General features: G+C 33.8%; 1 pseudogene; it reads right to left on the reverse strand.

Annotated features, from left to right (window-relative positions):
- Window positions 1–16,981, reverse strand: part of LOC130222059 (oocyte zinc finger protein XlCOF6-like) — a 167,618-nt pseudogene that overhangs the window by 130,068 nt on the left and 20,569 nt on the right.

Raw genomic sequence — 16,981 nt, forward strand, 5'->3', positions numbered from 1 at the left:
CTGCAGCTTTTGCCAGTGAGCTATCACTTGCTGAAAGTTTCATCTGGATGCACAACACGTGTACTAGGCACGAGGACATTGTAGTCACAGCCGAGTGGTTAAGGTGGTGCATTAGAAATCCATTGGGGTCTTCTTGTGCAGGTTCGAGTCCTGCCGAAAACGTGTCCGTCCTCTTCCTTTTTAAAATTGCAACAGCAATCATTTTTTTGCAATTCTAGCGTTACTTGGGAAAAGCGTTGTGCTGGTAGGAGGAGGAAAAACAACAGCGTGTGCTCACTGAACAGAAAGGGGCATATCACAGGGAGGAACATACCACACAGGGGCCACAACGGCTGTCCGGTAACTCGCCGTGATCGTATTGTGGTAAGGACTCTGCATTGTGGCTGCAGCAATCCTGCATTGAATCTGTGTCATGGCAGGATTCCTTACGGTGACATTGGCATCACGCCTCCCTCTTGCCACCTGTTTTGTACAGCCTACTTTTTAGTGCACGCTGCATCTTTGACAGGTCACAAGCTAATCTAAGCTAATGCCCCAATGACCCCAGAAAACTCAGTCGGTAGAGCGTCAGACCTTTCAACTGACGTTCCTGGGTTCAAGTCCCTGTTTGGGCGTGTAAGCCACCTTTTGTAGAGTGTGGAGGATTCTGATTTATACCTTCCTATCCATCTCAGCATGAATCAACGTTTATCCTTTCCTCATCATCTTGTTTCTCATTATTTTTATATAATTATTTGATTAATTGAATGAGTATTTAACTTTGAATTGATTTTAACTAATGAATAAGTTAACACATTGCTTAATATAAGAACGTTCAGTGCGTTTGCCTGTCTCTTTATAACTTTTTCAGGAGCCAGTGAAGTGCTGGAGGAAATTTGTGAGGTAGAAAACTCTAAACTAATAGTATGAGGGGATTTCAATGCTCATAGCTCATTGTGGGGAAGTACAAAAACAGATAGCAACGGGGGTATCATAGAGGAGATAATGGATGATAAACAATTAGTGTGTTTAAATGATGGAAGAGCCACAAGATATGATGTTACTCATGGTGAGGAATCAGCAATTGATCTTACTTTTGTTACACAGCAACTGGCAGAAACGTGTGTATGGGAAGTAAGCAGTAATACAATGGACAGTGATCATTATCCAATTTGGACAAAATAAGGAAATCAAAATGTCATTTTAGAATATAATTGGGCTATAAGATGGAAAACGAGAAAAGCTAATTGGGAACTGTTCAGTTTTAAAGCAAGCTGTAAACTAATTTAGGCCATGCCGAACACGAGTAACAATGTTGAGGAATTAAACAATATGATTACAAGCATAATACATGAGTCAGCAGAAGTAATAGGTAAAACATCAGGGGCTAGGAGAAAGAACATGGTACCATGGTGGACAGATGAGTGCAGAAGTGCAGTTAAAAATAGAAACAAAATCTTCAAAGTTGTAAAGTTAAATCATACTTTTGACAATTTAATGGAATATAAAAGAGCACAGGCAAAAACCAAGAGGAACATTAAAGAAGCCAAAAGGAAATACTGGAGAGATTATTGCAGCAATATTGGGACAGAAATACACGTTAAGGAGATCTGGGGAATGATTAGACAGATGGGTGGTGTAAGAATGGAATTTTCTCTACCGATATTAAGAAATAACAGAATTGAAGCAGTCACTAATGAAGACAAAGCTGATATGCTTGCAAAAGGTTTTGTAAAGAAACATAGTTCACAGAATCTCTCACACGAGGAGCTAAATAATAGAAATAGGATAATTGAAGAAAATAAAGAGGTTTTATTTATCCAGTTCATGTGTTCACAGTGTGTAAGTCGAATTGCAGCAACCATGTTGCGTGCACTGTCAGTCCCGATGGTTGTCGTTTTGCCCTCGATGTCCCACTTACGTGCAACAAACAGGAACTGTTCTTTACAAGCCTCCGCAAAATGACGCTCCTCAGTTTTGAATATAGTCAGTGCAAAAGACTTGCGTCACTGATGTAATGTGCAGTTACTCCGAGGTAATTGTTGTTACTCACTGATGTCCAATGGTCTCCTGTCAGGGCAATATAATTTACTTGAGCCAAGACCTCTTTCCTTTTTCGCTTTCATAGAGCTCGTGGACTTTTATCATAACTGTGGCTCTTGACGGTGGCTTATAGGATGAGTCTTGAGACGCCACTTGTAAAAAACATCCATGAAACTGGAGTCTTCTACAATGCTAATGGGTCTACAATCCTTTGCAATCCATTTTGCTATTGTGTAGGTCAAATTATCCGAGGTTGATTTTGTTAATGGCCTGCAAAATTTCAGTGTGGTCTGGCGCAAATCACCTGCTGAACTTGACAACCCAGCAAACTGGTACTTCAAGCTTGAACAGCTGCGGTGAAATTGAAACTCCTTGTTACAAATCTTGCAAAAAAACCTTGAACTTGTTAACTGTACCATCAGCATTATTTTTATATTTGAATCCATCCATAGGCCAATCTTGCTCACCTTGCTCCATCTTGCCACTAGCTCCCCAAATAATTCGTCACACTGCGCATGCGTGAAATGCGTTTAAAAAATTGACGTAATTAACAACAAAAAATAATTAACGTTGTTTACGCGTTATTTTTGACCGCCCTAATATATATATATATATATATATATATATATATATATATATATATATATATATATATAAATATATATATATATATATATATATATATATATATATATATATATATATATATATATATCTGTGTGTGTGTGTATTTATATATATAGCCACAGGTACCCATAAATAATAACTATTATTCTCATCATTTGTATTGCTAACAATAATGCAATCATTTCTCTTGTATACACCGTTAACTCATCACTGATCCTTTTCTCTACTCATATTGGAAACTCAGGAACTGTGGAGGCCACTCCAATCAAGGTCCCTCTATCTGCAGCATCAGTATATATTTGAACATCACTGTAATAATCAGTCAAATAAGTCTGTATATTATACTGAGAGAGTGGATTTTCTGATGTCTGTTTTGAATGATTTTATAATTATTAATAAAGTTGAACGTTTAAGCGTCTAGATTGTATGAAATATTACAGTCGTCAGCTTGTACTAGTTTCCTACACTGATCTAATGTTCTCAACCTTCCTATAAATAAAGCTCAACTTTATTTAAATAGCACCTTAAAACAACATGAATGTTGACCAAAGTGCTTCACAAACATGGCTAAATAATACACAATTAGAGAGACAGGACAATATATGCTACAATAACATGTAAAAGCTAAAAATAAATGTAAAATATCTGTATAGTCAATGAGTCCTAAAAGAAGAAGAAAAACTGATTTCTATCAATAGGCTAGAGAGAAGAGGAAGGTCTTGACTGACTGTTTAAAAACACTTAATGTAGATGAAGCTTTCATTTCTAAAGGTGAAAGGTTTTGGAGCATAGACCGAGAAGGCTCTGTCTCCTTTTGTTTTCAAGTAGGATTTAGGAACAGTTAGCAGGAGCTGAGCAGAGGGCCTGAGGGATCTTTGAGGAGAACACAAAAGTTCAGATATATAGACAGGGGCAAGTCAGGGCAAAATATATACAGGCCTGTGCAAACCGGAGCATTTTTTGTCTTTTTATACCTCTCCTACAAATATAAATTAAATTTGGAAACTGTGATTCATTTTCATTATTTTAAATGCTTTATTTCTAGATTTGACTGCTTCACCACATTCATTTGTTCACCATGGTACAGTCATTTCTCCTTATGCCCCTTCTTCATATTAGTCGGATTTGCTGCACACAAACAGAGCATTGCAAGCATCAATTATTCACATTGTCATCATCTTCATCAATATACTTCAGTATTTTTCATCTCTTGCTCACTGATATAGCTGAATGTCTCCCATTCAGCTGTCTCAAAACACCATATTTCTGTTCCTCTTATGTTCTCATCATAAACACAATCTAAGGGTGTAGGACAGTGTTCCCTGCATCTCCCCAAACATTTTCTCCTCCCTAATCTTTCTAATTTTCTGTTCAGTGCTGACCATTTGATTGAGCCTCGGATAAGAAACAGATTATACGTTAAGTGTGTGTGTTCTATTTGATTGTGGATCCATTTCACAGGTCTGGAGTCAGCTCTAAACAGTCTAGTGGATGTCTGACGTTTATGCTTGAGATATTGTTCAGAATTGTACGCACACACCCCTGCGTGACGCAGTTAATGACCTTATGTGAGAGTATAATTGTTATTAATTTGCAGAGATGTATAAAGTACTAGAGACCCAGACTTAAGTAAAAGTACAAGTACTCTATCAAAAAGTGACTTGAGTAGAAGTAAAAGTGCTCTTTAAGCACCATACTTAAGTGGAAGTACTAAAGTATTCAACATTTTTTGTACTTAAGTATTGCAAGTAGTTTATTTCAAAATTTACTACTCAAATACTGAAGGTAAAAGTACAAGTATTGTGTAATGTAGTTATTAAAGAATGCAGTCAAAAGACATCATATTGTTTTGTTTATTTTAAATCTCTTTTTTAGGGGCACGTGATTAAGCAGAACGAAAAGAAACATGACTTACAATACTGTTTTTCTCTCACGCTTGAACCACAGATCTGACAGATTATAACAGCTTTAACACACACCTTTCAAAGTTGTGTGTCACAAAAACAGTCCATAATCCACTCAAAACGCTATTGAAACCCATTTTCGGAGCAGAAATTACTGGTTGTAAACGCTGTAAACGAACGTTCTAATTCACTTGATTTTATTTTTATTGTAAAAAAAAGACAACATGTATATTACTGTGTTAAATGAAAATCTGAAATATTTTATGGCTTATGGCTATGATTTAGTATTCAAAAATGTTTCATTTTGATTATGTTTTAATTAAATTGGTCTTAAACTTCATATTTTTCATATTTTTATAGTATATTTATTAATTCTGGTACTTTTACCATAAACCAACATCTCAACCATTTGGTAGAGGCTGATATTTTAGAAATTATGGGATGTGTTGGGGGAAAATGTATTGATTGTGTTAACTAGCGACATTAGGAGTTAAGAAATGCAATAAATAAAAAAATTCTATTGTTTTTTTTCTTGGTGTGACAGTTAAATGGTTACTTGTAATAAAATTGTGTCCTTTAATACAGCAGTAAGATATATGAACTGTACCCTTAATTTGACCCGCTCAAAGAAAACACTCTTTCTGAATGTATCAAATAAAACTCACGCACAGAAGACAGCATGAGCATTTATAGCAAATAAACTCATGTAAATATTCTCCTGCCTGCTTTTTAAACGCTGACAGGCGAGGTCTTACACCCCTTTGATTGGTTATTGTCCTCACCTTCTCAACAGAAAGGGCTGCTATTGCTTTAGAAATGAAAGCGTTGTTCACTGATGGCGGGAAGAACAGCCGCGGTTACAGTCTATGTATGTATAATACGCGGTTATCACAGGTAATCTATAATAGACACAGTGGAGAAAACGTGCACCTCATACACGCCCAGGTCTGGATCCACAAGTATCGCTTTAACAGCCAAGAGGAGATGAAAAGTTACCTCACAAACAGGCCAGCGGGTCAAATGTCCAAAGTGAGAGAGGCAGAGATGGAGTCTCACAACATTTCTCTGTAGTAGTGAAATAGCAGCTCGTGTGCTGTGCCGCCTTCACTCGCCCTCGCGCCTCCGTCCTTCGCCATAGTATTGCGACACCGCACATAGGAGATAAATGACGTCAGTACGTAATAACCCATTATGATCTATTACTGAACCGATATCGACCATTTTGACACCTCTAGTAACGAGTAACGATGCAGCTCATAAAAAATCTATCGGAGTAAAAGTATTAAACTCATCGAAAATATTTACTTAAGTAAAAGTGGAAGTAGGAGAAAAAAACAATACTCCAGTAAAGTACAGATACTGCCTTTTAGTACTTAAGTACAGTAGTGAAGTAGTTCTACTTCGTTACGATACATCTCTGTTAATTTGTGATTGTAAGCAGAGCGGCCGAGGAACTCATTGCAAGTGTTGAAACTGGCTTCTGCTGATGAAACTGCAAACTATCTTCAGTAAACTTTATTTATTTATTTAAATCTCTGACTCAGGCTTTTCTTCATCTGACAGACTGGTCATTCTTTGGGTTAAAACTGTATACCATCCCTACAAGTGTCCATTTCATTCAGCACATTTAAAATTGGGGGCATCCACGTTTTTGGACATGCTTTAAACCAGGGTTACTGCAGGTATTACCAAATTAAATGTAAGACTTTTTAAGACATTAAGACCATTATGACTGAAATTTTAGATTCATAAAGGCTAAAGGCTTAGGCATTTTTAAAATGGCCAGATGGAAAAGATTTTTAAATATTATAATTTAAAACATTTATTAATACAATAATAAATAATAATAAATTAATTTAAAAAAAACTATATTTTAGATATTTCTTAGCAAAAGATTTCAAATAGTGTAAAAACAAGCTAGCTTTACTTGTATCCATACACCTGTATCCATAATCTTTCTTTATAATAATTATAAACAAATGAACAAATGTTTTAAAAGATTTAATAACTATAATAAACTAAATTATGTCCAACAATCTGTCAGGTCGATGTCCTCAGCAGTAAATACATGGAGCATGTTTAAACAAATGTTATTGTAAGGAGAATAATTAAACCATTATAATAGAGTTAAAATGACCTTTTTTAATAAAAAAGTTGAAAGTTTTATTGAGATGGATTGTTGGTGATTGTATGGGTTTTGGCTAGATTGGGTAGCAGAACATGAACAAAGGAAAATAAAGACTTGTTTGAAAAAAGATTTAAGACCTACAACACAATATTTCAGTAAATTTAGGACTTTAAGGCCTAAAATTTAGATTTTGGAATTTAAGACATTTTAAGACCCTGCGGAAACCCTGTTTAAACACAATAGCCCTGGCAATTAGTTATTATAATAATGATGTAATTCTAACTCAGATACTATCTGTGAGAACTAGTAACAACTACTAGAAACAAGTTTAAATCCATAAAGAATTTGATGAAAAAAAGGGAATTGTGATCAATGTGTCATATGCAAATGGAAAGTACTAAGCCAACACTATCACTGTAATAGCAGATATCTTCTATGAGAATACTGTAGGTCAAATATCGTCAGCTCAGTTAAACATTTTTTATTATTATTTGTTTTAATTTATTTCATATAGCACCAGTGTTCAAGGACGCATTACAAACAGTAGGAGAACAAGAAAAGCAATAACCTTAAGAAGGGGAAGAAAATGGGAGACTTACCCACCCAGCAAAAAGTCGTCGAAAAGACGTTGAAAAGACGACATTGTCAGACGTCCAAACAACGTGGAAAACAGGTGGAAAAGTGAAAGGTGAAAAGACGTCTTTTTCATGTCGTCGAAAAGACGTAATTGTAAGACGTCCAAACAACGTGGAAAACAGGTGGAAAAGTGAAAGATGAAAAGACGTCTTTTTCATGTCGTCGAAAATACGTCAATTTTAAGTCGAAATTTGGTTCTTGGAAAGACCTTTATAAACGTTTTAGAACATTTTTACATAATTCATAAATTAAACATTTTGTTAAAAAATATTATTCATTAGGCTAATGTTTGCTCTCAAAATAGTACAGCAGACAAAAGTAATGACAAAACATGCATTGGTCAAATTAACATTAACACAACAACAACAACAACAACAAAAAGCATCAGATTAGTGTTTTCAGCTCTGCGTCTGCCACCGCCAGACCGTACAGGTGGTCTCTCACGGCCCTGTAAATGATGTGGCTGTTGTGTCGCACATTTTGGCTGCAACTGCAATAACAAAGAAAAAATCTGTTTTAGTTGATATAGTGCGCATCCTTACGGTCACATCACACCTTACATCTGTTTTCTGATGTGTTATTTAAAGAAAGTCTTGTTTTTAAATTAACGTGACATTACAATAATAAATGCTATTTTGACTGCATGATACACACGTTTTGGTATAAGGACACATTACAGTTGATTTAACCATACTTTTTAATGTATTATTTATTTTTAAGAAGTGGACAGAGATGGCGAAAGTACACACATCCTACTCAAGATGAAGTGATACTGATGCTTAAAACGACTCTGGTAAAAGTTGAAGTAGCCTACTGAGTGCACTTTTGTAGTCAAAGTAAATAGTATGGCCTCAAACACGTAATAAAACGTTTCTATTACTACCTGTTTTTCACGCTGGTAACTTGACTCACATCATACAGTACATGGATACGGTTATACAAAGTAACATGCATTTCTAATTTTGATGTTACATAGTTGCCAATTGTCAGCTGGATAGCCAAGCATCACTCAACAACATGCTCAAAAAAGTCACTCCGTACCATCAGCCTGACACAAGCTCAGCATTCAACAGTTTTGCTGATTTTCGATCAAGAACACCTGCCATTCGTGTTAATACGCTCTAAAAATAATAGTACATTTTAAATATAAATTATAATAATTTAAATGTATACATTTATTCTATAAAAACATTTTGCATGATCTTTTTTCACGTGCAATTTCCTGATCCTATGCATTATAATTTTGTCTATAAATGACATGCAATCCGATCAATAAAACATCTTATTAACTGGTGTAAACAGTCAATCAGCTGACTCCCTGTTGTAATCATCTAATTAGCCATTTTGCCTTCATAAAAATGGGTGTGAGAAAAAACTGGGTGGAAGGAAAATATATTTGTTTTTTGTGTTACCTCAGCAAAGTTCCCTCGCAAAGATGTTTTCCACAAACACTGCATGTTCACTTAATGTTTTCACACGCACAGGACACTCTTGTAAGCCTATTTGTTATTGATTCTTTTTTTTCATTAAACGCATAATAATTAAGTGCAAAAAGAACAGCCGATCACTGCGGGTGCCGCGGAGGTTGATTTGTTTCTCTGCTGTTGGCTTGTCAGTGGCGCGGCATTGATCACTTTTGTGTTAATAAAAAATAAGATAGCCTAATTTAGTAGTTTAATGTAATATATAGTTATTAATCAGTGTAATTTATAAATCTATAAATTATTTAGTGCTTTTTCGATTTAGGCATATAGCCCGAGTATCAGGCCCGGCGCTACGGGGGGCAAAGGGGGGCCTCAGAAAGAATTTGTTTGTTTACTGTTTGTTTACTTAAAACTGAAAATTCTTTTTAATCATTAATTACTAACACTCTAGTCATTCCAACCTTCAGAACACATATTTAGATATTTTATGATATGAAATAGAATTCAATAGAATATAAAATAATTAAATTATGACAATTGTGAGATTAAAGCTAGGCCTACAGTGCAGAGATCTAGGGTGCGTTTCCCAAAACCATCGTTAGCCAACTAAGGTCGCAAGATTTTTCATTTCCTAATATATAATAAATATTAAATTTCATTTTATAATAAATCGCCTAGTATTTATTTATTCATATGATTTATATATGATATTAGAATAGGTGTTAGCTTTTGTAAGTGATTTGTTTTAGAATAGGATATGTCATTCTCAATAATATTTGTAAAGAAAACGCAGTCTCTATATGTGCCATTTACATATATTTCAGTAAATATAGAAAACGAGTGCATGTTTTAACCAAAAATAATATTGGATTTTATTTAAATGCGTGTTTGTGTAAAACAATATAATTTGCACAAAGAAATGATGGGGTTCTTCTGTAAAGAAGTAGTTCCTCTGCCCCGTTTAGAGCAACACAATCTCACGGCAATTCGTAACTTTTTGATTTAGTGGCTAATTCGTATGAACTCGTACGATCTAATTCGTACATTTTAGTACGATTTGCTCATCTCCCAATGACGGTTGGGTTTAGGGGTGGGGTTAGGTGCCACGCCTCCTTTTTAAAATCGTACAATTTCGTACCAAACCTTTTTATGAATGTTTACTTTTCCCCTTTTATGAAAACGACAGTATATGGAGCAATTAAATATTGGCGCTGACTTTCATTAGACAATTTATCTGATGCAAAAATATATATAAATAAATAAAATAAGGATGCTAGCCTTCTGTAATTCAGAAGACCACAATAAGCTATTTTGGATATTTGAAGCATGGATATTAAAGATATATCATTAGGGATATATGGTCAGCTAAACTTCTAAAGAAACTTTTTAAAGGTAAACCCCAATTTCAAGTATTTTATTATAAAGCACTAATTTAGGAAGTATTGCAAATGTTTTTTTTTGTTTTTTTTTTGCTGGTTGTTTGAATTTTAAAGTTCATATAATTACTTTTGTATAGCAAGCCTATTTCAATAAAATAGAAAAAATATATAACAATCAAATGTAAATTAAACGGTGTAAAATTAGATAATAAATTATTAATAATAATAACAATAATAATATAATAACAATTAAAAATGTGTGTGTGTGTATATATATATATATATATATATATATATATATATATATATATATATATGTATATATATATATATATATATATATATATATATATATATATATGTATATATATATATATATATATATATATATATATATATATATATATATATATATGTATATATATATATATATATATATATATTTATTGTGAGGTTAAAAAAATTAAAAGGGGGGCCCTTGGATTTGGTATAGCCCCAGGGCCCAATGTGTTCTTAATCCAGCCCTGGTTTGGGGAAACACTCGTCACTACGTCGTTCTTTTCCCAAACGATGCATCGTACCATGATAGTTCAGCCGTGAGTTACGTCGTTGTTCGGGAAACGCACCCCTGGTCAGGTGCGCCCGTAGATAGCCTTTAAAACGCGCACACGGCAGCGGAGGCGCACAACTCACACAGGAGAAAACTGGATTAAGGAATGACATGAGACAAGCAGCTTAATTCATTACATGTTTTGGTTAACTAATTCTTTAAATACAACTCTAAATTAAATTAATAAGAGGAAATACGAAACTGCCTGTCATTTTCACATTAGTTTTTCAGTTATGGGATTTGTAACCTTATTAAAATGTTTAGTTCACTGCACAGTCCAAAGTAGTCTACACTGTAATTAATATTTTAATTTATTATATTCATAATTATTATTAGTATTATTTAAATTAAGCTAAAATTTACAAAATGAATGTTTGCCTTCATTTTGACATCGCTAAAGCTTTTTTTTTTTACAGTTGTGTAAAGAATCATTATGCAGCAGCAGTCAAGTTAGGACACTTAAATGCCTTTTGCGTTAAAAAGATGATGTCAAGTTTGCAGTCATAAATGAAATAGGTATAGTGAGTGAGTAAGTGGATTTGCGGTTGTGTTGGCGGATCCACCTCCCACATGTAGCTAGGCTGAATTAGGCTTAGCACGCTATACGGTGTTACCGGTTTTAAGACGCAACACCGGTGGCATCACTTTTCAACCGTGACACCGTCCCCACACTTGTTTTTTTTTAAAGTATTTTTTAAAATTAATTATTTTTTAAATTAAATGCAAAATATAATTCTAAATAATTTACTTAAGACGAGAGCCTGCACTATAATTATAATCTGAACATAGCTAATGCATCATATTTCATTTATCACGTGAGGAGAAGAGAGGAGTCAAATTTACAAAAAGAGATTGGCGGACGATTTAGTGTCAAAACGGAATGCGAAAGCGCCTGTTTGGCAATATTTTGGGTTCAAACCAAATGCAAAAAGAGAACCTGAAAACTTTAATGAGGCAATCTGCAAACTTTGCCTGACAAAGGTGGCAGCATCTGAAGGCAACACGACTAATTTATACATGCACCTTTAACGCACCTACTTGATGTTTAACTATGGGTGGGTCGCGGGTTAAGATTAATAGCCATAAATCCGCAACGCATACTCTCATTTTAAAAATCACGCGACCATCATCTTACAATGTTTAATAATAAATATTCTTATTTATTATTAATCTTATTTATAACTATTTATTAAATAATCTTATTTATTATTAAAACGAGTGATTTAGCAATGCCGCGCCATTAATAAGCCAACTGCAGACAAACAAAGCAACCATCGCGGCAGTGATCACTTTTTCCGAAGTTCAGCTTCTTTTGTATCCTGTGTGTGCGCGTATGTTATCACTGAACAGAAAGTTGCTTTGTCTCTAGCAATATTTCGGCTTTTAATCGAATAAAAAATGTTAATTTAGATGAGCCAATATTCCAAATATGCAGTAAAGAAACTGTGACGTGAGGCCACACATCAAATCTGAGGTCTGATCTCATCTCGCTCTCTTTCGCTGTCATCCAGACACTTGATACAGACGCCACACAGTCGCAAAACTGAGGCTGGTACCAGCTGACAGAATAGCTGAAGCCTTTGCGAAATCTGTTGAAATAGAGCACTGAAATTAACAGGCATAAATGTCTTTGAGCCAAAAACGTCTTTCTATCTGTAAAACGCAAGAGCCAGTGTTATGTAGAAGTTGTGTCGCCTAATAATTATATTAATCCTAATAAAATGAAAACCAAAATAAACAATTCATTGCATTTTTCTTTTGATAAAAAATACACGGAAACGAAAAAAATCAAAGGGTGGCTAGTTTGTATTAATGTGTTTTAATATTAACAAAAAATATGCTCAGCCTATTTAAGCTTAACGGTTAAGCCGCCAATAGGCAACCCATTCAAAAAATATTAGTTTACTGTGTACTGGGTTATAATGTATATTGTACAATAAAAACTAAATGTAGCATCGCTGTCATTTAAAACAAGCAATTCATAACACACCAGGGGTGCGTTTCTCAAACAACGACGTAACTCACCGCTGAACTATCATACAATGTATTGTTTGGGGAAAGAACTATGACGAATGTTTCCCAAAACGCAGTTTCTCTGTCACAGATCCATCGCTTGAACCACGTTAGTTATAACGTAAAAGGCCCATAATGATGTTCTAAACGGAGTGGAGAAACTACTTTTTTAGAGAACCCCATCATTTATTTGTGCAAATAATATTGTTTTACACGCACACGCATTTAAAATAAAATCCAATATTAGTTTTGCTAAAAATATGCACTCGCTTTCCATATTAACTGAAATATATGTTAATGCCACATATAGAGCCTATGTTTCCTTTACTAATATTATTGAGAATATGACATATCCTATTCTAAAACAAATCACTTACAAAAGCTAACACGTATTCTATCATATATAAATCATATTTATAATGAGGCTATTTATTATAAAATTAATTTATTATATATTAGGAAATGAAAAAAATCCTAATTTAATCATAATATTAATAATACTAATGATAATCATGATGAGGATGATGATGATGTCTGAAAGATAACATTATTCCCGTAAAAAAAAAAAAAAAAAAAAAAAAAATATATATATATATATATATATATATATATATATATATATACACACAACATTTTAATTCAAGCAATTAACAATAGTATGGTTCAAAAACATGTTTTTACAATAGTTTTTTCATGTGAGTATCTTACAGTAGTTACGTCAATGGCAGGTTTATTTCAGTTCAGTAGAAAACTGTCCTCTTCATAATATTTCTATTTATTTCTCCTTTGTATTATAGTATCAATTAAAAAAATACAGACTTTCCTTTATGTCTCCCATTCATTTTTTTTACATCCTGCTCTCCATCTTAATTTTATGTCACCAGACTCACGTGATTGCACCCAAAGTTCTGCTGATAAAAATATTTAATCTTTTTGCAAGCATTCACTTTAATAAGTCAATAACAGATTATTAATATCTAATTAAAGATAATTTCACCAAGCTCCTACCAGAATGCTAAAAACATGATGGTTTTAATTTCTACAACTAACAATCTCACTAATAGAGCATGTGCTGGCTACTGACAATTTGTGAAGGTAAAAATTAAAATAAGTACTGTTCAATAACCCTGTTTTTACTATTACGGTTTAAGTATAATTTAATAAGACTCTCAATTTATGAATAGTTAACTGGTAATCTGGAACCTTCAACCTTTATTAAAATATGAATTGTTAAATAAAGTTATATTACTCAATAAAAAGAGTAAATATATGGACGACTACTATACATTTGTCTTCTTTTGACACATAATTTTAAACGTGTGGCTAAAAACGTATCTTAATAAGTGGCTTAAAATTATCTTTTATATTTTTTTGGTGGGCCAGAGAAAAAGTTGGCAGGACAAGTAAAAATCTTTTCCGCTGGCCACACCATGCCATTAGAAAAAATCTTAAGTGATGAGCCCTGTTGAGTAATTTTCATTCTCATTAAAATTCAAATGTGCATTGTTTTGTGACAATTATTTTAGATTTTTTTAATAAAAATGTATTTAATACAGCCATAAAAAAATGGCTAAAAGATTGTAAATACACTGTACTGTAAGCACAAGTTTGGTGTGTTTGAGAGAGAGAAGAAAAAAGATTTCCAACTCCTAAAAACAAACTTTCTCAGACTTCAAATATACTGGTCACTAACAAAAACTTCAGTCAGGGGTGCTGTTGTTTTACTACAGTAATACTTTCAGAGTCTGCGACACAGTGGCGCAGTAGGTAGTGCTGTCACCTCACAGCAAGAATGTCGCTGGTTCGAGCCTTGGCTGGGTCAGTTGGCGTCTCTGTGCATGTTCTCCCTGTGTTTACATGGGTTTCCTCCAGGTGCTCTGGGTTCCCCCACTGTCCAAAGACATGCGGTACAGGTGAATTGGGTAGGCTAAAATTGTCTGTAGTGAATGAGTGTGTGTGGATGTTTCCCAGAGATGGGTTGAGGCTGGAAGGGCATCTGCTGCATAAAAAGGTTCATTCCGCTGTGGTGACCCCAGATTAATAAAGGGACTAAGCCGAAAAGAAAATGAATGAATGAATGAATGAATGAATGAATACCTTCAGAGAACATAGTAGTCAGTGATCCACATAAGCAGAGAGATTAGTGTGGTGCAGTCAGAACTGAAACAGAAGTCTGTCCAGGCTGACACAGGTTAATGATCTTGATGTTTTCAATTGAAGATTCCAGCGAAACTGCCATTAAAAAGTTATAAAAAAAATAACTCAGCATGACATCTCACCTGGTATCTACTATTACAAAGTACAATTCCAATGTAAATTATATGTTTAATCCACAGTATTTGTACCATAAAATAGCCACAATTTTGACTCCTCACTCAGAATATTAAGTTACATGGTATTTTGTGAGAAATTCAATGATCTTGTTTGGAGTTCATTTCCTTGTGAAGTTATTAAAAGCTTAATGATATAATTTTTTTAATGAATGCGTTTACAAACATTTTTTATCTTTTATGAGTAAACTGCAGTAACGTGAATCGAAAGGGAAGGATGTAGACAAAATGAATTTTAATAAACAGGAAAATAAAAAAAACGTACACCGGAACCTAGCACAACAATCAGAAAAAAAAACAGACAAGCATGGTTTGTGAACAAAGGAAATCAGGAAAAGAACGAAACCACAAATAATTAGCTTGACTAGCGACAGATCGGGTGGACAACTTACGAAATGGCAAAGCTTCCCCAATCAAGGCTGTGGAGCGTCTCTGGCGAGGAGTTCATCACTAAATGTAGAAACAGAGCAACAAAACCATTAACCGACAGCGATTTACTTTGTTAGCATTATTACAAGTTTAAAAATGTTAGCTCGAAGTACCGTTAATGCTATTTGCGAATCGTTTCTCATAACGTTACCCTTTAACGATAGCCGGGGCAGGAGCATCTTTTTATGCTAATTCCAAGTCGATTTTACAGATATTCTTATATTTTTACACAGGTTAAAAAGCAATGAAGACATAAAATGAAGTAATTTTGTTGAAATCGCCAAATAAATAACCAAAACAGCTATTATTTACCTACATAGATTAGCTGCTGTCAATGACCTCGTCACTATACAGGGCGACATAAAAACGTAAAAAGTGATTAAGTGTTCATTAAAAATAATAATAATGTAAAACGTTACACTTCTAAAGTTCCATTTAACATAAATTATAAGTAAAACGACAAATGAAACACGTGAAACGTCGAATATAACGTACTTACCTTCAGATTACCGTTCCGCCCGTTGCTTTGTGTCCGTTATTTATTTCAAATGATGAGCACACGCACGCAAGTCCCGCTGACTCCCGCAGAAGAGTTCCTGGCTGTGTGCTGTTGCCACTTATCCCCCCTATGCTCTATTCATTTAGAACATTCTAACATTCAAAGTTGGAATTATTGAAAATAAAAAAGCATTAAAGATCATCTCTAGGTGTAATTTGCTTTCAAACTATTTTTACAATTCAGTTTTAGCGATCTTCATGTTTACAATTGTGTTCCCTTCGCAGTGCACTTTAAAAACTTTGATGTCATTTTGAACACCGCCTCATGGCGAAAGCTATAGGTGACCTATTATTGAAAAAGGGAATTTATGTTACATCTCCAAAGCTTGTGAAAACAAAAAGCATATGTTAATTCTTTTAATTTATAGTGGGTTATTTATTACCTGTACTGTATATGACATGGGCCTGCCGGTTAGAACTTTCTGCTGTGGTTTACATGTGTTAAATTGTAAAAGTAGACTTTAAAAAAACCTACTTAATAATAGTAATAATAATAATAATAATATTAATAATAATAATAATAATTATTATTATTATTATTAATATCATCATCATCATCATATTATTATTAAAGTATGATTTTTTCATTTCTTATAAATAATAAATATTAATTTATGATTTTTTTACTAACAAGATGAATAGATTGAAACATTATTTGAAACAATATTTAAAGCAAGCGCAGACCACTTGAACTTCATTACCAAAACTTGTTGTCGGGCCTGATTAAATGTTTTGAAGGGCCGCATTTGGCTCGCAGGCCTTGTAATTGACACATGTGATTTAGAACATACTAACATTCAAAGTTGGAATTGTTGAAAGTAAAAAAGCATTTAAGTCATCATTCTTAGGTGTAATTTGCTTTCAGACTATTTTTACAGTTCAGTTTTAGCTATCTTCATGTTTACAATTGTGCTGCCTTCG

This window comes from Danio aesculapii, chromosome 4 (assembly GCF_903798145.1).
Source record: "Danio aesculapii chromosome 4, fDanAes4.1, whole genome shotgun sequence".
NCBI classification, from domain to species: Eukaryota; Metazoa; Chordata; class Actinopteri; order Cypriniformes; family Danionidae; genus Danio; species Danio aesculapii.